Here is a 24,340-nt window from a genome sequence, read left to right on the forward strand (position 1 = left end):
TCTATAGGGAATGTATTTTTTTCTTTAACTTCTTTTTGGCAGTAAGTGTTTTATGTGAAAAATGCCAATAAAAACTCATAACAAACTAAGGGCATAGCTGTTTTACATTTAATTTGTAAGGTAGAAAAACGTAGTCAAGGGAGGGATGAATTTTGCTCAAGGCTACAAATTTATTAAACAAAAACTCAAGGTGCAAACCGAGATGTCCTTTTGCAAGGCCAAGATGCTTGTAAGGAAATTTCCAAAACATTGCTTCAAAACCAGGAGAAGAGTGTGCTGTAGTTTTTAAAGAATGAAATTAATCTCAGAAGATTTAAGTCAGCTCACTTTTTTTTCACATTTAGAGCACTGCTATAGTAACCTTAGATGTCCTCTAGTCCCACCCTCCCCTTTTAAAGGTCCTGTCCAGGTGTTTTGAAAGAAAGGACACAAAAATGCCTTATTGTTTAAAAAAAATCCTTTATTTTTGAGCATGTTCATTCATGTATACAATGAAATATAATATACACCCTCAATTTTATATCCTCTAACTCCCACAATATCCTCCCTAACAGGCCATCCCAACTTCATGTTGTCTTTATTCTGAGAACTAAATAAATCTATTGAGTATGTTCACAGGAATGGCATTCAGTAGATCATAAGAAACCTACCAATGGCCACATCCTCAAAAAACAGTGTACCTCCCCAAAGCAACTATTAACTGGAAATAGCTTCTCAGTCCTCAGTCAGGGTCCGGAAACCATATACACTATCAATGCTGGGATTGGTTTGTGCTGGCCCGAACTTGCTCATGTGTTGTGCAGGTAACACAGCTGCTTGTAAATTCATGATTTCAAAGGCCATGTCATTCCCATAAGAGAGTATGCCACAGCAGTATTCCCCATCTCTTATTCTCTGCAGTGGTTTATTTGTCAACCTGACAGGATACAGAATCATCTTGAAGACAAATATCTGTACACATCTGTAAGGGATTATCTAGATCAAGTTAGTTAAAGTGGAAAGTCCCAGCCTAAATGTGAGTGACACCATTCCATTGAGGTGGGCCCAGAACTGAATAAAAAAAGAACAAAATAAGTCCCAGAAAGCCATCACTCTCTGCTTTCTCAATGTCGATAGACTGTGACTTGCTCCTCGAGCACCTGCCATTTTGAATTCTTAACGTACTATGCCCTGCAAATGCTGTGAAACCAAAACAATTAATCAGTATAGAAAATGGCATGTAGAAGTAGGATCATAGCTGTGAAAAATTTACCTATGTCACCCATAAGACCTTGGATCTGGTTTATGAGAGGAATGTGGGATACTTTGGTGCTTATAACTAAAATAATCTTAACTATTTTCAGCATAATTTAATGCGCAATTCCAGTAGAAGATTTTAAAACAAGATAGAAAGATAGTATAGGCCTGAATCATACAGTTTCAGAGAGTAACAAAAACTTTATCAAGAACTGGGTTATAGTCTAACAAAGATTATGGATACATTCCGCACAAATTCAGAATTAAAAAGTGATGGATAAATTATGCAGTGGATGAAATTTCAAGACATGATAGCAGTCAGGCCTGTGACATGGTTAACACTCACCATACTTAGTTATGTCTAAAGAGACAAAGGATAATACATGGGACAGAAAGACATAAAATGTGCACGTTGTTAAGTAAAAGTGCTCCAGCAAGTTTAAAATATTGCAGACTAGGTAGTGTTGAAAAGAGACGGGAGGAGCTGGAGACAAGCCTCCTATTTTGTATAGGGTATGGCACCCTGAGGTCAAGACTTCATCTATCAAAGACTTTGAGTTGTGAAAATGAAAATCAGTTTGAAACGACAGAGTCTACACTGAGAATGCTTCCTGGTTGTGGAGAGCTTTCCCTCATGGAAGCTTTTCTCAGAGTCAGCACATAGAGGTTGTTGTCCAAAGAAGCCAGGTTCTATCCCAAGCTGACAAAAGAACTTAGAAGTATTGTTTATGTTCTGCTATTTCAGCACTCATTAAAGATGCAAGATTAGAGATACTATAATTATTAAAGTAAAACTCAAGAGAACTACAGAAGTGAGCAATGCATAGGGTCAGAATCTCTAGAAGGATAACATGAGGCCACTCTGTGAAACTCTGAAGGTCAAGGCTAAGGTGAGATAAAGACCAGGATGTTATGTGTACCAGAACCATGAGATATCCATCAGGAAACATTGACTGCATAAAGTAGAGCTTACTCAAGAGATGTTTGTGTGTGTAACAAGCAGCAGAGCTAGACAGGGTGGTGTGGGGAGGGGGTAAGGTGTGTTCAGTCACAAGCCAGAGATGCCATACATGGAGTTACAGGATTTGTATTTATCTTCTTGCTGGGTTATGGCCTTGCTTCAATCAGACCAGATTCTTCTAAATTGGCTCCTTTGGAAAGAGAATGTTTGCTATGCACTGTTGTATATTGGCTATCTGGAAAAAATATTTTTTGATGTTTCCAAACAAACATATAAGTAGCCAGTACAATTGAGTTCATGTCAACTTCATACAAAGTAAACTCATTACTGTTAAACCCTAAACTCCCTTATTTTGCTAATCTACAAAATCTTATATTAATTTCAGTATAAAAACATGAAATATTTCATTGTGCAAATTCCCACAGCCTTTAAAAAGTCAAACACTTTTTGTCTTAATGACTGTGTCCTTTGCTTTACAGAAACTTCTCAGTTTCAGGAGGACCCATTTATTCATTATTGCTTTCATTGTCTGTACTACTGGGGTTATACATAGGAAGTGGTCTCCTGTGCCCATGTATTGCAGGCTACTTCCCATTTTCTCTTCTATCAGGTTCAGTATGGTCAGATTTATATTGAGGTCTTTAATCCATTTGGACTTGAGTTTTGTGCATGGTGATAAATATGGATCTATTTTCATTCTTCTACAGGTTGACATCCAGTTATGCCAGCACCATTTGTTAAAGATGCTTTCTTTCTTCCATTGTATAATTTTAGCTACTGAATGGGAGAAGATCTTCACCAACTCCACATCAGACAAAGGTCTGATCCCCCCAAAATATAAAGAACTCAATAAACTAGACATTAAAATTCTAAATAACCCAGTTAAAAAAAATGAGGTACTGAACTGAATAGAGAATTCACAACAGAATTTCAAATGGCCAAAAGACACTTAAGGACATATTCAACTTCCTTATCTATCAGGGAAATGCAAATCAAAACAACCTTACACCTGTAAGGTAGGCTAAAATTAAAAACACCAATGATAATCTATGATGGAGAGGATGCAGAGTAAGAAGTACACTCATCCATTGCTGGTGGGAATTTTGGAAATCAGTGTGGCAGTTTCTGAGAAAATTGGGAGTCAACATACCTCAGGATCCAGCAATACCATCTTGGGAATATACCCAAGAGATGCCATTCATACTACAAAAGCATTTGTTCAACTATGTTCATAGCAGCATTGTTTGTAATAGCCAGAACCTGGAAACAACCTAGATGGCCCTCAATGGAAGAACAGATAAAGAAAGTATGGCAAATTCATACATTAGAGTACTACACCAAAGTGATCAAAATAAAAATTTCAACACTGATTTCAACCTTGGTTTACTTAGAAATGCACTGGATAAGATTCAAAAACAAGGATACTAAACATCTTGAATTTTGCATGCAAATGGATGGAAATAGAAAACACTATCCTGAGTGAGATAACCCAGACCCAAAAGTATGAATATGGTATGTACTCACTCATTAGTAGATTCTAGCCATAAACAAAGGACATTGAACCTATAGTTTTTGATCCTAGAGAAGCTAAGTAATAGGGTGAACCCAAAGAAAAACATATATAGATCCTCCTGGGGTTGGGATGGGGGAAAGGGGAGAGGGGGAGAGAGAAGGGAGAAGGGGAGGGTTGGGGAGAGCTTGGGGAAATGGAATGGTTGATATGGAGGAAGGACAAATATGGGAGCAGGGAAGGAGATATCTTAATTAAGGAAGGCATTGTGGAGTTGGCAAGAGGCTTGACTCTAGAGGGGTTCCCATATGTCCACAGGGATGTCCCCACCAAGGATCCTGTGAAGTAGAGGAAAAAGTGCCTGAACTGGCCTTCTCCCATAGTCAGATTGATGACTTTCTTGAACATCACCATAGACTTCATCAGGTGACAGATGGAGATAAAGATAGAGACCCACATTGAAGGACTGGACTGAGCTCCCAAGGTTTAGTTGAAGAGCAGAAGGAGGGAGAATACGACCAAGAAGTCAGGATCACCAGGGGTTGGTCCACCCACTGAGACAGTATGCCTGAACTAATGGGAGCTCACCTAAGCCAGCTGGACTGGAATTGAGCATGGGATCAAACTGCACCCTTTGAATGTGGCTCACAATTGAGGTAGACTGAGAAGCCAACAATAATGGCACTGGGGTTTGTCTCCACTGCATGTACTGGCTTTTTGGGATCCTATTCTATTTGGATGCACACCTTCCTAAGCCTGGATGGAGGGGGAGGGCCTTGAACTTCCCACAGGGCAGGGTACCCTGCCCTCTCTTAGGACTGGAGATAGGGGGAGGATGAGTGGGGAAGCGGGAGGGAAGTGGGAGGAGGGTAGGAAGTGGAAATTTTGATTCCTATTATTTATAAAGTAATAAAAATTATCAGAGGAAAAAAGTCAAACACTTGATAAGTTTACTCTTTTTAATATATCCAACCTGTCTCTAAAATCCCAAAATCTCTGTAAAATTCCTGTCTTTCTGAAACTCAAAAGTCTCTTGAAAAGTTCAAAGTGCCTTCATTATAGACTCTTATAAAATCAAGATAAAATATATGCATATATACTTTCTTATTCTAAGAAGAAAGAATAGAGCATAGTCATGATTAAGTCACAGGAAAACAAAAATTCAAGTCCAAATATCAGTGCTTCAAGGGAAAAACCCATTCACCATCGACTGGATTACAAGGGGTTCCATTACCCAAGCTCTGCAGTTTGCAGTACATGGAGCTTGTCTAATAGTCTCAGCACAGCTTCACTCCATATCTGCTACTATTCTTGACTGTCATTGAATTCTATTGGCCTCTAAATGATGTTGAGGTCCCTTACTGCAGCTGGGCTGTGTCTTCATCAATAGTCCCTTTGGGCCTTTCTTCGGGGACTCTAACCCTGTCCCATGGTACCAAATCTCAACTTCTTTCCACAATCTCTTAATGCTTTCGAAACCATGTTACTGGAAAACTACCAGTGTAGCTGATCACACAAGGTAAAACCTTGGGCCTCTCTGGACTGCAGCTTCTGTGTGCTTACTCTGAGTAAACACTTCCCAGAAATGCTCATTTCAGCAATCTTGGTCTCTTCTTAATCATCACTGTTTTACTGCTTTTTTTTTTTTTTTTCAGCCCCATCTGTTGTCCAAGCAAAAGAAAGAGGTTTCACTTAAGTGGTTCTGGTCTCAAAGAAGAGACCAGATTCTTTAACTCCAACTGACCAGATCTCAAACTATCACATAAACGGTTCTGTTTGTCTTGGCTTACCTCTGAAACTTGACTAGACAGGCCTCTACCATCTGCACATCTTTCAGTATCCTTATCTCAAGGTTCCCACAAAATGGCCCATTAATCTCTGATCACTCAAAAGGTTTTCCAGTAAAAAGTTGCAAACACCTCTACAATCCTCCCCAAAACAACATGGTTGGGTTCGTCACAGCAATATTCTACGACTGGTACCAACTTACTAGGTTTTGTAATGCTGTGATGAAATATGATGAATAAAAGCAGCTTGGGAAGGAGAGGTTGTATTTAAACTGATGATTCCCTATCGCTTTCCATCATCAAAAAAAGGCAGGGCATGAATTCAAAGCAGGAAGTTGTTGGCAGGAACTGACACACAGGCTGTGGAGGATCACTGCTTACTGACTTGTTCCAGATTCTGCATGTGGGAAAATTTGAAGCAAAATTCCATTTGGCTATTTATCTTTGTTTCTTGTGTCTAAGAATATTTTCTTTATTCTAGTATGGGGAAACAACATCAAACTTGTATGCTATGGTTAGGATTTGAAGTAATATACTTGGTAGTACTGATTTTCTGTGTGATGATTTGGAGAGATACAACTATCATTAGCTGGCTTTTTTTTTTTTACCTAGATGTTTAATCTTGTCAGAGAAATGTTCCATATATATGGAATAATTAAATATTCCATTATTTATTAATTATATTTATATATTTAATTATAATTAAATATATATGGAATATATTAGATTGAATAATTAAATAAAAATTCTGTAAATTTAATTTGTTTACTGAAACATTTAGTAATGTTTACTGATTAGAATTGCTGAAGGGTAGAGATATTTTGAGGATTATCTACTTCTGTAGTATAGTAAAACTCTACAAATAAGCCTCAATGATTCTGTGAGAGCATATCCCAGGCCTGAATGTTTGAAAAACTAAATCAGTCATTGTTTCATTAATTCAGATGAAAATATTATTATCAGTATTAAATTAATATCATATTGAGTAGAATCTGTCAAAATTAAAATGAGTACTTTGAAGTACTGTTAAAACAATAGTCAAGAACCTTTCTATTCATCAGGGTAGGAAAGTGCTCAGCTAGTTTAATCCTTTTGCATATCATTAAATTCACAGTAGGAAGTCTTACAATAAGGAGTTATTATCATCTTATAGAAATATATTATTACAAAATATTATCTTTAAAAGCCAACTCTTGATGAAAGACCTAGTCCAACTTATTTAATAGCATTGTTAATGGCAGTGACATAAAATGTAAGAGTTTGACTTCATAATTTATAGGCTTTCTAAATGTTTTCTTTCACTGTGATCTTATAAAGCTGTCGTGTTTTAGTTACTGTTCAACTTCTGTAAAGAAACACCATGATCAAGGCAACTCTTATTTTTTAAAAAAGTATTAAATTGGGTGCTTGCTTACAATTTCAGTGGGCTAGTCCATTATTATCATGATGAAGTGCATGGCGTAGGGCTGGCGTGGTGCTCAGAAAGTAGCAGAGAGCTACATCCTGCCTGAATAGTAGGGAGGGAGGGAGAGAGAGAGAGAGAGAGAGAGAGAGAGAGAGAGAGAGAGAGAGAGAGAGAGAGAGAGAGAGAGAAAGAGAGAGAGCAGACTCTGGGTCAGATGTGGGTTTTTAAAACCTCAAAGCCCACCCTAGCCAAATACTTTCTACAACAACGCCAAACCCCGTAATCTTTCTAATCCTTTTAAACAGTTTCACTACTGGTTGACTAAGCAGAATTGCAAACATATGAACCTATAGTGGCCATTATCATTCAAACCACTACACATGGACTATAATAATCTTGCTTCCTAATTACTGGGCTTTTAAAATTATACTGACAGGTTTCTGATCTTTTATCTGTGGAGATACATGAAGTGAGACAGTAATAAGTTTAGGCTGTTACAATATTAATAGAAACTTTCTGTTTACTAAACGAGTCTCATGCTTAGAATCTTGGCATACATTTTATTTACCCCTACATTAGTGATGCAAAGATAATATTATCTTCTTACTATAGAGAAAATGAAGGCTTGAGTATATTTTCTTCCTAACTGATTAATAAGTAGTTGTATACAATAGGAAAACGGTTTTTACTTGATTGATTTTATTTCAATTTCGTGCTGTTTCTATGATCTCACACAACTTCAACAAGAAAATAACAACCTAAAAGCAAATGTAGAATCTTTCCAGAGATTGTATGGGTTTGAGAAAGTAGAATGAACAGGCTTATTATAAAGTCTTACCCTTGGAATTCTGATCAGCTTTTCACTTGGTCTGTTCTTAACACTGAATCTTGACTGGTGTCAAAATGTTCATGGGACATACTAAATAATGTTTTATGTTTAAAAACAAATCAGACCTAAAGAGATATTGAAGCAAAGGCATACTGAACCCTAAGTAATATATATATTAAATTTTATCTACAAGAAACAAACACAGGGCTGTCTATCTGGATCCTGGTAGGTATTTTGCTTCTTGGTCCTTGAATCATCTTTACCTTCTTACTCAGAACAGTGACAATCAAGGAATACATTTGACAGTCTGCATCTCTGACATCCGCCACCCAATTCCTGTCGGAATTCTCTCTACACAGCCTCCCAAAGCTAAAGGGAGTAGGAATTCCTTTTATCTACTATCTCTTGCTTGCCCAGCATTTCACTTATCCTAAACTAATTTATTATGGCTTCAATCTGCTAAATGAGAGTGAACACTTAGAAAATTCTTTTTCGAAAGTTGCCCTACTTTTAAGCATGCAAAGTCTATAGAAAAGTGATTTGTTTTCAATATGAAGACTTTTCTTTCATTTCACATCTCTTCTGTAAAATCCCAAATCCACTTTCATTTCTCTAGGCCTCCACAGAGATATATCTCCACAAAGATACACTGGGGAAAAAAGAAAGTTATATGCATGAATATATAAGATCATCTCTCTCGCGCACTCACTCACATACACACAGAGAGACAGAGATAGAGAGAAAGAGAGTTTTTGAATATATCATCTTTGTTAATTAACACATAGCATTATGATGTTGACACAAAACTGCTTAATCCTGTTCTTGCCTACCTATATAAATAGGCATGTAAGGGTTGATATCCACATCAGTATTTTTATGGCTCCATAAGTTCCATATACATTTCATAATACTTATGTTTCATTATTGCATATCCAGTTACTAAAGTTTATTCACATTTTCCACATATTTCCAGGTCCTTCTAATAAGTAGAGTTTTGAGAAATATGCAAAGCAAATAGTGTGTAGTGACTAACTCCAAGATGAATCAGTTCACTAGAGATGACTGGCTTGACGTGTCTTTCATTTTGGACTTGTATCATTTTACGCTTTTCTTTGTCATCTGCGAGGCTTAATGGAGACAAGGAAGGTATCTTTCAAAAACTTCATCCCTAAATGTCTTTAGTGCTAAACCTCTGTTAAACACAAGCTTGGATCTTGAGGCTCTGACATCAAAGCATTGAGAACAGGTGCGCATGACTCTTCATAATTCTTTTGAAGTTTCCGGTAAAGAACATCTGGTTTGTTTGGTAGGCATTTTGTATCCACGTTTGTCAGATGAGAGAATGAGACAGGTGTGGGTCTGAAGCACTGAGCACATTCGTGGTTAATGGGCTTAATTTTCCACTCTCCATAATACCCCCCTTTCATGAGCAGTGATGAGAGGAACACACTCTTTCAGAGGGTCTGGTTTGAGGGTAAAAATTATGCTTGTCTCCAAGATGGATTCACTGAGCTATTAACATGCTGATCGTTATGTAAAATGCTAATTCGGCTTTAGCATGCAAGTTGCTTTCCCATTTTGTTTATGCTTACAGTTGCCATTGAGCCAAGGATTCGGAAACATTTTCACACTTTGGTATGTGGCTTTAGAAGTCAGGGACAGTATTTTGCATTTAGAGGTGTTCCTTCCGACTTGAGGTAGAACAGAGAAGTTAACTCTTTTTTTTTTTTTATTGTTTTTTTTTTGTTTTGTTTTTTTTTTTCATTTTTTTTATTTTATTGAGAATAAGAAAAAAAAGTTTTCCCCTCCTCCCCGCCTCCCCTNCCACTCCTCTCCCCCTCCCTCTCCTATCCAAAGAGCAGTCATGGTTCCCTGTCCTGTGGAAAGTCCAAGGTCCTCCCCCCTCCCTCCATGTCTAGGAAGGTTAACTCTTAAGGAGCTTTGAAACAGCTGGTCTTAGGATAATAGTCTGAGAAACCTAATTTTCTCTAAATTCATGGCTTCAATGCAATCACAAGGGCAAAATGTTAAAATTCAAAGTGATAAAGAATAACAAGGGTAAATTTCTACATTTATGCTTCCTATAAATGCAAACAGCACATAAAGAATAGAAGGAATTTATTCCCAGGAAAACAGAAACCAAGTCAAGCCCTTCTTCTGTCTAACCCCACAAACTGACTTTCACTTTTTGGGTTCTTAACATTGAACTGTGTCCATCTACAATTATATGGTAAATATACAACTCCCACTGCCACTGTAATAGAAAGAAAGAGGGTGATTAGGGCCAGTGAGTCATAGAGGGAGTTCACAATGAGAGGGGATCATTTTTCTCTCTGTGTATATATGCAAGAGAATAGGACACAGAGTGAGATGGAAGTTGCCTACCAGCCAGAAAGACTGTCCTTACCAGAGACTAACTACAGTAGTTTATTGACTTTGCACTCCCAGCTTCCAAAATTACAAATCTGGAAACTACTATATTTAACCATGATAATGATTTGCACGGTGAACAAGGTCATTTTGCTTTTGTAATAGCTTCAAACAATATATAACGACATGCGCTTTGAAAGTAAACTTAAACAAATTCTTTTAAAATACATATTTTTGTTTTTATCTTTGCTTAAGTATATGCGTGTGTTTCTCTGTGTATGTAGCATGTATGGGCAGCCATGGAGGTCAGAGGAAGGTGTCAGATCCCCTTCAGATGGAGTTATAGGCAGTTGTGAGACATTCACCATGAGTGCTGGGGACTGAACTCGGGTCCTCTGGAAGAGCAGTTTGCCTTCTTTACCACTGAGCCATCTCTCCAGTCTTAGCAAATCTTTAATACATAGACGTTTATTTAATAAATGAAAAATATGAATGAAGTTGTCTTCTGAGTAAAACCTAGTAGGCATATCCAACCTGTGGCCTGTAATCATGCTCTCCTGAAGATAATCTGAATGAAGCTTAAGCAAAACAGCAAGCTTGCCCAAATATGATTGTTTTCTTAATGTTTTATACTAGACAACGAGGTTTCTGAGGATGAACATTGTAGATGACGTTTGTCGCACAATGTCAGCAGGTTGGACATGCCTGAAAAGTTTCAAGCTTCTAGGTATCCTGAATCTTCAGCAGAACATTGCTTTCAGCATATTCAGCTTAGAAACATTCTTTGAGCAGAAACCTCTAGTGAAACACGAGAGCTTTAGAGGTATTCCTATGTTCTTCATTCAAGAGCGGTGGAAGAAAAGAAAAGCACTCTTTGGAAGTCTCCACTTCAGAGTCCTTTGCTTTGTAACATTGTCTCTGTAAAGGCCGTAGTTTACTTCTTCCTACCTGTCTTCAGCAGTTTGTTTTTGTTTTATATTTATATTTTTCCATTTACACCTCAAAAAGGAATATAAGTTGTCAACCTTAAATTTTAATAAACCTAAAATATTTTAGTGTTCAATGTACTAAGTCATTCTGATAGGAGTAGGGCATTGGTTTTTGAAATGGATCTTATGAGGTACATGGAGGACACTTAGAGACATAGGTAGATGCTCAAGAATTGAGTTTAAGCAGCATTACGAAAGCCTTATCCACCAGCTGGCTGTCTTTAATGTGAATAATTTCATAAGTTAACCACTGGAAAGATTGGAAAAATAGTTAAAGCCATCTAATTTGCATGAAGGAAAAGTGTGGAAAGGAAATGATGAAAGACGAGGTCATGAACTAAAGGCAAACAATACATGGGGAATATATGTGGAACGGAAGTTCCAGCCATGTTCAGGAGAACAAAAAGGACAAGGGAACTAGACGACTAGATCAGCATTCCTGGCTCTGCATGGAGCAGCCTGTGAAGCCAATGTGTAGAAAGTCTGCTTAGTGACAAAAAACGTTTGCTTATCCATCTGTTTTGTAGCGTTCATTGGTTTACTCATCCTAAGATGTTTACTCACTGTTGACTCTGTGCTGGAATGAGTGCAGGTGATAGGGAATTTGCAACGATACCAGAAACATATTTGTGAGACAGTCCATAAACTCTTAACATGATTGAAGAAGAGTAAAGCACACTAATGGGTGAATTGTGTAAAAAAAAAAATCATTATTTAAGTTGGTTTCAAGAAAGAATATATCTGTGATTATAATTAGGAGACCTGTGATAATAATAATAATAATAATAATAATAATAATAATAATAATAATTCCCTAGAAGAGATCAGAATAAATTAAAGAATAATATAAATGACACTTGAAGAAACATTCTAGGGAGAGGGAATGGTAAATGGGAAACACCTGAATGGTCCTGTCTGTAGTATTGAGAAAAACACAAAGGAGCCACTGCAGCTGAACTTCTCCAGGTAAAGGACGAGACATTAGAAGAGGTCTGAAATGAAGAGGGGGGTAACATTACACAAGGCTTTGCATGTGGTGTTCTGGTCTAAGCTCTTAAACTCTATGACAAGTTTTAGCTTACTGTCCTCATTCATTCCATGAAGAGGTGACTCTAAATGCTGTCAGGTAATTTCGACAATGGCTGATCATGCTGCTTCCTGCTGCATGAAGTCATTGGATGCGCCAGTTGAGCGACCTCTACAGTGAGCCTGTGAAGGGCACCTCAGAAGTGTGTCACTGGTTTCGTTTGTGTAACAGCCAGGTGAAGTAAGGGAAAGGACTCGTGGGCACCTGGATAATAAAAGCAAAAACAGAAGAAAATCAAGGTGAAAAGGGATATTAAGTAAACTGGCATGGTAAAACAAGTAGACTTTCAGGCCTTGGAGCACAAACTGGGGGGCCTCAAGAAAATTGAATTAAATTATCAGCGGCCCTTTGGAGTGTGAATTGACTATAAATATAGGTTACATATGTTACCAGTCTGGGAAATTTTTCAAATATTTTGCAAGTATAGGAAAATCTTTTAAGACTTCTTTTTAGATTTCAGGCTTAATGACTATGAGAGCCTTTTGTGTATATATGTGATCTTTTGTGTATCATACATTTTATGTATCTATTAAGAAATTTGTAATTCTGTGGTTTCTAAATGTCTTTAAATTTAGAATTTCATGGTAAAAAATCTTATTTTTCTATATTCTTAAACTTGTCATATTGATAAATATATAACAGTTTCTAGCCTGAAATGTTCAGGTCTTTAAAATATACAGCAGATTTGCAGGAAATGGTCCATTAAACCATATATTACAATTGGAAAAGATGATATACTATATGACAACTACATTGTTCATTCCCAAATGTGTTTAACAGCCCTAGTCAATAGTAAAATATTTATCTCAAATATTTCTGGGTTTTCTTGATATTAAAATGAAATTATTTAGAAGCTACTGAGAAATATCTGCACAAATCAAGTCAATATGGACTCTTTCCTTGGCTCTTTTTAGTTTTGGTTTTTCACTATAGCCATAACGTACAATTCATGTAACAGAAAGTTTTCTGAAATGACCCAAACCTGTGGGTACACATAACAGCAATACATGTGCTAGATAGAACATAGATTTCATAATCTGTTATACTCTCATTTCACAGTGTGTGCTTTATAAAGACTTCCTCATCCAGTGTCTCATCAGGAAAAGTGTGTTCCAGCATTTCAGGTTAGAAGTACATGACTCAGAGATAAAAAAGTAAAAAACGAATCACTTGGAGAAGTCTGAAAAGAAGAAGATAAAGAATAAGATCCCAAGAAAGGTTAACCCAGATGAACCATGAAAGCAGAACCACAGCATCACTTCTGGAGTGATGAGATATAGGGTCTCTGAAGACTTACCTCCCTGAAGACAATGAGAATATTGGAGAGAATGTGAAAGCCAAACCATTTTTTTAGTAGAACAGTGATTTTAATAATTTTTTCTTAATTTTTTGCCATTAATTTTCTTAAAGCAAATTTAATTTTTTATTAATTTAATTAACCTACTTATTTTACATCCAGACTTCAGTTTACTCTCCCTCCTTCCTCCCATTCCCTCTTCCTACCTCCCCTTTGCCCCTGCCAATCCAGTCCTCTTCCAGTTCTTTTAGAAAGGGACAGGCCTCCCATGGATATCAGAGATACACGACATATTAAGTGGCAATAAAACTCAAGGTTAAGGAAGAAATGAAGAAAGAAATTAAAGGCTTCCTAGAATTCAATGAAAATGAGTGCACAACATACCCAAACTTACGGGACACAATGAAAGTTAACTAAGAGGAAGGCTCATAGCTCTATGTGTCTATGTAAAGAATTTGGAGAAATCTCACACTAGTTACTTAACAGAAAACCTAAACGTTCTAGAACTAATAAAAGCAAACACACTGATGAGGAATAGTCAGAAGGAAATAATTACACTGAGAGCTAAAATCAATAAATTCAAAACATAGAGAATATACAAAGAATTGATGAAACAGAGTTGATTCTTTTGAAAATCAACAAGATAGACAAACACTTATCTAAACTAACTAAACTGCAGAGAAAATATCCAAATTAACAAAATCAGAGATGAAACGGGGACATAACAACAGTCACAGAGGATATTTATACAATCATTAGGTCATACATCAGAAACTTTTACTCCACAGAATTAGAAAATCTAAAATAAATGGAAAAATTTCTTGATAGCACATACCAAAATTAAAGATCATAAACAATGTAAATAGACCTATAACCTCTGAGGAAATAGAAGCAGTCATTAAACGTTTCCCAATCAAAACAACCCCAGGGCCAGATGATATTAGTACAGAATTCTATCAGATTTTTAAAGAAGAGCTCATATCAATACTCCTCAAATTATTCAACAAAATAGAACTAGAAGAAATATTGCCAAACTAGTTTTATGAGGCTATAATTTTTTTTCAGGATTTTAGAAATTAGCAAAGACCTTCTGAGGAGTACTTTTTTTTGGAAGTAATATTTGATCCTGGCAAAAGCTGAATTTTGTAGAATTTTCAACATGCTCAAATGGTTCCTATTCTTTCCCTCCACGTCCATTTAAATGGAGCAGCATCAGGATACTGTTAATGGAGTAAAATGAGTGCGAAGTCTCTGAAGAGGCTCGTTTGCTTTGTTATGTTGAAATCCCATTCAAATGTTTCATTCAGAACACGTGTCTAGTAAGAGTTGCTACACTTTCGTCGCTTCAATTGCTAGATGGAAGCTTAATACTCCTTTCTATTTGATAATAGCGTGGGTTTGTCATGTTGTTTGAATGAGAAATGTCCCCTGTAATTTATCCTTAATGAATCTGAATACTGGTCTCTATTTCTGGCTATGTTTGGGAGGATACAGAATTTTGAGAACAATGATCTTGTTGAAGGGAGGATCTCACTGAGAGTGGGCTTTGGGAGCTTATAGCCTCATTCACTGTCAGTCCATCCTCTCTGTATTCTGGGTATAATTGTGATGTGATCTCTCAGCTTCCTGTTGTCGTGCCCTCCTCTCCCTTAGGACATCTAGCTCCCTGGAACCATAGGCCAAAATAAACTCTTATTTAAGCTGCTATTTACCATAATATTTTACCATATAAGCAAAATATAACTAATCATGGCCTTTATTATGTTTTAGTACATTCATTCTATAGCTAATTGTTGTCTTTTATTATGTTAAAGCTATGCACACCATTTATTTCTTTAAATAATTAAGCCATTTTCTATAGTGCTTCTCATGTTGATATTTTCTATGAATAATCTGATTTTAGTCCTAGAACTGAATGAAGTGGACACATGCCTTATCCCTAACCCAGGAACTTTGTTCAATTGATATTGCAATTGACAATCATCTGAAAATGAAAAATTAGTTTTCTCTAATGGAGAAACACATCACTCTTAAAGGTAGACGCTATGTCCAGCAGTAGTTGCCCAAAACGAAATGAACACACCCAAGACATCTTTGGAGGCTCTTTGTCTCACAATGTTGTGACAGGCATTTATTTTAATCTTAGAAATGTTCTGGGTATATAACACGCTTCCAGCTCCTTGTTCTTATGGGCTTCCTGTGTGTGCAACTTCTAGGGAGTTGCATTATCAGGATGCGTGGCCTTGTTGGAGTAGGTGTGGACTTGTTGGAGGAAGTGTGACAACGGGGAGTGGAGGAATTCGAGGTTTCAGGTGGTCAATCCAGGCCTAGTGCTACCTGTCAATCCAGATATAGAAATCTTGACTCCATCTCCAGCACCATGTCTGCCTGCATGCCTTAATGCTTCCTGCCATAATGACAATGGACTAAACAACTGACCTGTAAGCCAGCCCCAATTAAATGTTTTCCTTTATAAGAACTGGCATGGTAATAGTGTGTCTTCAGAGCAATAGAAACCTTGATTAAGACAGAAGTTGGTACCAGGGACTGGGGTATTATTGCTGTGATAAGCCAGAACATGTTTCTGTTTGGAGGAATGTGAAGTTTGGGACTTTCGATTAGAAAAACAGCTAAATGCTTTAAGCAAATTTTAATGGGCCATAATAGCCGGAGAATAGAAGACAGTGTTGCTGAGGGTGATTAAAACTGTGGGGGCCTTGCCCAAGAGGTTTCAGAAGAGAAGAGGGGTCTGCATGTGGCCTAGAGACCATTCTTGTCATATTTTAATGAAGAACATTGCTGTTTTTTAATCCTGTCCAAAAAAACTCTGCCTGACATTAAATCAAAAAATTATTAATTAACAGATTTATCAGAGGACATTTCCAAACAACCTAGCATTTACTATAGTGACTATTAGCTGCCAGTCTTCGGCAGATCTATCATGAAAAGGAGCAAGCTGAGGAAGGAAAATTACAAAACGTACAGTAGGAGAAGAAAAGGAGTATCAAGAAGGGTAGGTAAATTCAAGAAAAGCCTGATGCTCAGTGGAATAAAGGGTGTGGTGACTCAGAGCAAGATCCTGCCGCGCACTGGGCCCCTGTGTCTGCGCTCTGTGCGCTAGCATACAGTTCGCGAGCATCGGGAAAGGGGGCTGGAGGTTGAGAATACAGACTCAGAGACAGACTGACACGCAAACCCTTAAACACTGATTCAGAAGTCCCAAGAATGTCCCCTTTATTGTGTTCAGGGGCAGATTATATAGAGATAGCCACGCCCCAGCCAAACCCACCAGAAACCACTCTCCTGCCATCAGGAACTCCTGAAGGTCTCGTGCTCACAGCAGCTGTAGGCACTCAGATCAGGGGATTACAAGAAATTCAGGATCTGGGGTCTCACTGCTCCCAACAAGATCCCACCAAGCTAAGATTCTAACTTGTGAGAGGAAATTAAAGAAATATGAAAATGAATTAATGAAAAGTTCAGTGTTAGGCACGGTAGTGCACACCTCTAATCCTAGCACTAGGAAGTCTGAGGCCGGTGGGTCTCTGAGTTCAAGGCCAACCTGGTTTACAAAGTGAGTTTTGCAGCAGAAGAGTTTAGGCAGTGAAGGAAAGCATCCAAAACAAAAAGCTTGTGAAAAGGGACTTGAACAAGGGGTCTATATGTTCTAGACCCAGTCAACAGCTGGTCGTGGCAGCTTTGGCTACAGGTTTCTGACTGGTTAGAGTCAAAGGTAGATTCCATTGTCGTGGAATTCCTCCCCAGGAAAGCTGCTAATAGGGCATGGAGCCAGCTCATGTGGTCAACAAAGCTGAGAGGAGTTGAGATCTGAAGAGTGCTTGGACATCAGATATGGAGATGCTGAGTTTGGAATTTGCCCAGCCGATTTCCAATTTTGTTTTGGTCCAGTATTTTCTCACTATGCTCCCTTTCCTTCCTTTTGGAACAGTAATGTGAATCCTGTACCACTGTGTTTTGGGATTTGTGATCTGCTTTTTGATTACAATTCTATAAGGGATTAAAATTTAGAATGTGCCGTGAGTATCAGAAAAGACTTTAGACCTTAGGCTTTTAAACAAGGTTATCACTGTCTTAAGAGCTAACAGAAAACATACAATATATTTTCAATAAAAAATAATTTTATGTTCTCTATAAAATATAGATGATTTGTTCATTTCATCGGCAAGTCTCACCAATAGCATTTTTAACCTTCATGCATATAAAACACTTAAATTTGCTGTTCATTAACATTATACTGTCTGTTGTTCCTCTACTTTCTTCTGAGACTTCATATGCAAAATATCTGAATTATTCTTCATTTTCTCTTACATGCACATTTGCAGGTTCCAGGAAATGAGTAGGAATGTCTTAGCAGGGTATATTAGCTTACAACATCATATAAAAGACTATCCATTAGTAATAAAATAAGTGAAGTACTGATGTGTACAGCATGAATTAATCTTCAAGCATTCTAGGTGAAAAAAAAAACATGAAAAATGGCTGAATGTTGTATGATTTATTTTCACTAAATGCCATTAATGGACAAATTCATAGAAGTGGTAAGTAGACAAATGGTAGCCAAGAGGAAATTTGTAGTAACTGTCAATGAACTGTTGACTGTTCATATTGGGTAAACAAAAGTGCCCTCTAGTTAGCTACTCTTGTGGAGAATTCTGTGGATATAATAAAGTCACTAAACACTCTTGCATTTCATAATATGAAAACTACCAAATTTATCTCAAAAGACATGTTAGGAAGTGAATGTTTTGAATGTCATGTCAGCCTTCTTTTCCTTAGATTTTTGCAGTATTTCTATATTTATTGTAAATGTTATGAAAGCATAGAAAAGACTGAAGATATCTGTCATCATGCAAAATTAGAAACCAAAAATAATAGAATAGATTATACGTTTGGCAAAATTTCCTACTATAGTCCCATACTATTACATCTGAGTATACATATATATATATATATATACATCTATTATATATACACATATTATTCAATGTTTTTCAGTATAGTACATATATTTTGTATTATACCTAGAAATACATCATAATTAAATAAAAAATGGGAATCAATAAAAATAAAGTATTAAATATAAATATAAGGTATACTTAATATAAATTAGATGTAACATAATGGCAGTCAATGCCCAGAAGCATCACTCTGTAGGAATATGCATAGACTGTTTCCATACCAGAGACTGCATTTTACTGGCTCACAATGGTAAAAGTAACATATGAGACAAAGCACTGATTAGTTGAATTTGTGACTCCTGAAGGATGTGCTCTCAAATTTATTTCCCTAAGTATAAGGATGCTTAAGAGCTTACAGAGAGTTGACTGGGCTCTTTCAGTTTTTGAAAGTTCAAAACTGACTCCCTGTGACACATACCACCTTCAGCTTCCTAATTCTTTCCTAACAGTTCCAACTGGAGACCAAGCTCTCAGACATATGAGCCTGTGTCAGCCACTCTCATTCAAATCATTCTTATTTGGGGTGTCAGTTTTTCATATCACAGACGTGTCTTTATGGTTTTAGTATTGAAGTATTTAAACATTTTTATGATTGCCTTATTACATGAATTCCTAAAATTAGAGATTCTGAGATCAAGACTAAGAACAATAATAACTAATTTCATATGTTTATGTTTTTGAGCTTTATCTTTTCTAGATTTTACCTCAACATAGTCATTTTCTTCCTTAGTAGAGTAATTAAACCACAATATCCACTTGAAATTTATATTTTTATCATTTAAGATTTATAGCATGTAAAAGATGTTATCTTTTTTATTGTCATAATTTATTTGTTTTACTATAGATCCTGTCCAGAGTCTCGAACAAGTTGGTTTAAAATTTTATTCCAGATCCTCTTACCACTTGTTAAGTAGCCTTGTAACCCTGAAGACTCATTGCCTTGTGGGTTTATGATGTCATCTAGCTATTCGATCGTTACATTTTCTTTGTCTCATTGTCATATATTTATTTTCTTCTTTCTCAATCTTATTTTCTTTTATTCTAGAAATTGATCTTATGGGCTGTAACAAGCTAAATATATTCTTTGCCATCTCCAGTATGTCTAATATGACTGGGCCTGTCATATTTACATATTTAGTAACACATACATTGTGTGTGTGTATGTAAAACAGCAATTATTGAAAAAAGAAGTTATGAATTTAAAAGAGAGCAAAAGATGGTATAGATAGGAGAATTTGGAAGGAGGGAAGAATGTTGGGAATGATGCAATTATATCATAATTAAAATCTCAAAAAAATAAAAATACACACACTAAAAGGATATAATTGAAAAAGCATCATGAGAAAACATATGGACTGTGCTATCCAGATCTGGTAATCACAACTGCCATAATACAACCCATATTTCTAGATTTCCAGACAAATCAGGCTTAAAGAAAATGTACCTCTACGTGTCTTGTGAACATATATTTTTAAAAAGGACATGTGTAACATAATAACAAGTAACATTATTTGAACTGAACAGATTATATTTAAGAATATATATATATAGTCCACATATAATATATCTAAATATATATGCAAGCAATAGTAATTAATGAAAGACTAGACCATGACTTTGAAGAAGTATAGGGGTGCTAAGGTGAAGTTGGAGAAAAGGGCATGTAGAAATGTAATTAGAATCTCAAAAATAAAATTAAGAGAAAAAGGTAACTATATACTCTAAATTTGTGTATGTGGTACAGAGATGGTTAATGGTGTCAACAGGATAATAGCTACTATCTCTGTGAAATAATTTCTGAGTGTGACTTAAAGCACTTTGTAAATTTTGCTGAGCTGGGAGGAAAGTACCCTCCTTGAGTGTCGGGGTCAAATTCTCAGTGGCTGGGGTCTTCTGAGGTTGTCTAAAAGGAGAAGCTAAGCAGAGTACCACCGTTCACTGCACTCTGTTTTCATGATGGGAGCAATGTAGCCAGCTGCTTAATGCTCCTGTCAGCATGTCTCCTCCGCCATGATGGACTGGAGTCTCAAACAGTCATCCAATATAAACTCTGCCTTCCTTTATTGCCTTCGTGTGGTATTCTTGTTGTAGCAATAAAGACGGGAACTGCTACAAGGCTGTAGGCTCTTTTGGTGCTGCCAGCAAAAGTCCCCCAAAGGCACGATTATGTAAGCAAAAGAAAAGGGAAATTGAAAACCTATTACATCTATTTGTGCAGATAATATGAATAACAGATATTCTAAATATATATTTCTTTTTACTTTTGATTAGAGTCTCATTTGTGTTCCCAGAAATATTGATTTAAGAAAATGTGATTTTAAAATCACAAATACAAAATTAGGCCTAAAGATTAGCCTTTACCTAACATATTTCTACAGTTTCTACTAATTTACTAACATATTACTGTAATGACTTTGTTGTTTTACATCTGTCAATTTAATTTTTGGTCAAATTTTCATATTGCGGAAAATATCAAAATGATTACTTTTGGCACATTTAAATGTTTCTTTGATTACTGAGATGTCTGCTTTGTTTTATTTGACAGGCTTTCATGCTAGAGGCCAGATTATGTAGTCTAGAATTTACCCAATGTCTATGTTGACTTCAAACTTACGTCCAACGTTCTGTTTCAACTTCCATAGTCCTAGGAGTCTAGGCATTAACTATCATTGTCAATTTCAATTATTAAAATTAGGAATCATTTCCTATAGCACAGTTAATAAAAACCAAGAGACAGATATTGGGGTTCAACCTGAGGTCAGAAAAGCAAAACAGCCAGTCATTGGCCCTTACTTCTACCTCAGTCCAAAATGGCAATCCTCCCTCCGAGAATCCTCAGAATGAGATGTCTCTTTCTGTCTCTCTAGGGCTGGGATTAAAGGCATGCACCACTACTGACGAGTTTCTATGGCAAACTACTGTGGCTACTGGGATTAAAGGTGTGTCGCCACTGCCTGGTCTGTAAGGTTGACCAGGGCAGCTGTTTTACTCTCTGATCTTCAGGCAAATGTTATTTATCAAAATACAAATGAAATATCACTACAATTTTCATCAAATTGATAACATACACAGGCAACAACCATTCTTGTAAAATTTTAGGTAAACCCCTAAAAGTTTCTTTCATATATAAACCATAATGTCTTAGAATGTTTGTATTTTTTTTCAATAACTAGTCTTAAATACATTTTCCAACTTGAATATTTATCAATTTGCTTTAATCTCACAATCCCCTAGATCCTCTCTAGAGTGCAATACTATGAGTTTTGCATAATGAAAATGAAACTGCTTTTCATTAAACAAGGTTTATTAATAATTAAATTGTTTCCTCCTCACAAGCATGTGCGAAAGTCTGGGAAGTAAGAATTCTTCAGTCATTCATCTGAAGAAAGCTGTTCCCCTGACTGTACAAATGGTATCTTTGTTTATTATTTCTTTTCTTTCTTTTTATGATTTTATTTGATTTAAAAACAAATGTCTTCCTTAAAGTTTGGGAAGCAGAAACAAAGCACCAGCTCCCAGACCCTGAAGTCATCACATCTGATAGCATTGGTTAGGAAGGGCAAATTTTTGTTTTTATTTGTCACTACTTCCAAACTACCTGTCTTTAAAACTAGAGGCCCTGCTGATGAAACCAAACCCAGTGCCACCTACTTTACTGTTAGTTAAGAACAACAATAATCTTGAGGACCCAGCAGCTGTTTATCAACCTTATGCCAGAGCCCTTAAGAATCTCATGCAAATAGCTCCACGTGCCTTATTTTCATATTAGATTATCTGCGTCTAGAAGGGCAGGTGTCTTCTCAATCCTTCCATTTCTGTTGTTAGACCTTTAGTTACAATCTCTAAAATGCATGCCGGTTTTTAAAGCCCTGTAGTATAACTCTTATTCCATGACACAGTTGTTCTTCCATTATTAAACAATGGATTTCCCTTAATACACAAATTGATTAAATATTCTCTCACACACACACGACAAAAATATAGTTAAGAATAGCTTGTCCTTCATTTGGAACTTTATTCTTTTGCAATCAGGTCCTCTTATGCAATAGTCTTTGACTTATTGGTGAATATGTGTAAGACTTTTGTTCCTGAATCCCTGTGACACAGAAGAAAATATTAGTGGCATAAACACTTGTAAAATTCCTTAGGAAATTTCAGAGCCTGCCATAATGGGATGTATCAAATTTGTTTAGAATCAATCCACATATAAGATGCATAAAGGATACCAATCATATACGAACAGACATATTCACTTTATAAATTGTTACTTGCACTGTACATACAGGAAGTGGTCGTAACTAGTTTACATAATTCTTAACAATAATTGGGAAAATTCTGGTATATTTACTCTTGAGTAATTGTAAATATATAAAATATTCTTGTTAAGACAAAATATCAATAAATAAATAAATAGAAAATGATGACTGCTATCACTTAGCATTGATGAAGAAAACAGAGATGCTAAATATATATTGCTTATACTTACCGCTATGGATTCATATCCTGTTGAGGTCTTTTGCAATTACAAAATCATATTTAACTAAATAATTACAATAGGTTCTTTCAAAATTAAAATAATAGAAGTTTGTTCCATCATCAAGTAAATTATGTATAATGTATAAGACATTGTAGCTTAATTTTCTTACCCCCCCCCCCAAGGGCAAATAAATACTTTGGAATAAAAAGTCAACATTACAGATTTAAAAAAAAAAGACAAACTATCTGTGTTGACTGACTCAAGGGGAATTTTCTCCTAGTTTTATGCTGCTAATCATCGAAGAAACTTCTATGTGCTTGGGTTGCTCAATTAATGTTTTCTAAATTTTATTTTTCCTTGTGTACGTGTTTCTGCTTCTTTCCCCAGTGCCATCTTGGTCCCTTCATTTTTTTCTGCCAGAGTCACTCGAGTCAGCAGTCTGGTGCAGTAGGAGCATCCCTTGAAGCCTATTAGTGCTAGCAAGCTAGACAGTGCTGACCTGGATCTGGAGGTGACTGTGAATCACTCTAAATACACAGGGAAAATTGAAATGACAGATACTCCCCTCTCAACATCTAGTGGCGCTGTCATTTAAAGCATGATAAAATATTACTGGCTAATACTATCTTAGGCTTACACTGTTCCCCACTGTGTTCAGTAGATCTTCCATTTCTTGATATTTAGCATATTAGTACACACAAACAGTTATCTGGGCACTTCTGTCTTTACTGGGAAAGCAAGGTTCTATGTGATTTTCACCTTAGCATAGTACAATCTTCTCTATCTAGAGTTCAACAACTATGCCAGCTCTTAAAGGCCTACATTTCATATGGGGTTCTCAGTTCTTGCTCCCCACATCCTACTGATGCATGGATTCTTTCTCTACTCTAGGGTGAATATTTCCATTGGCTAAGAGTTTAATATTCAAGACCGGTCACAGCATCATCAAACAGTGGCAGCAGATTCACTATTGCTTTGAACTTACTTCTGTAGCAATTGGTAGTCTAGTTTCTCACATTTACTGATTTTTCCTTTCTTTCTAAGCTGAACAGTGTATCTATTTTTATTTAAATATTCTTTTCTTTAGATAATATTGCTATCAAGTTGATTGAAAAATGTTCAGGGAATCTTAGTCAGTTATCAGAACTGTGACCACACAGTAGCAATTTCAATATATGTACATGCATGTTAAGTGGTTGAATACACAAAGTACTGTGTCAGGTGCTATCCCAGTATAGTCACTGTGAAATTAGTGTTTCCAAGAATATTATGTACAAAATAGACCTTCAATAAGTGCATACTGGAAGGTGTTTATTGAGGATCAATAAGAACAGAAAATTAAATGCTGGAGGCCTGGGTTAAATGCATTTCAGGGCACTGAGGCAAAGTCAAGATACTAATTGAATGCACACC

The sequence above is a fragment of the Alexandromys fortis genome, unplaced genomic scaffold, assembly GCF_014885135.2.
Source record: "Alexandromys fortis isolate MF-2015 unplaced genomic scaffold, M_Fortis_MF-2015_v1.1 scaffold_76, whole genome shotgun sequence".
Lineage (NCBI taxonomy): Eukaryota > Metazoa > Chordata > Mammalia > Rodentia > Cricetidae > Alexandromys > Alexandromys fortis.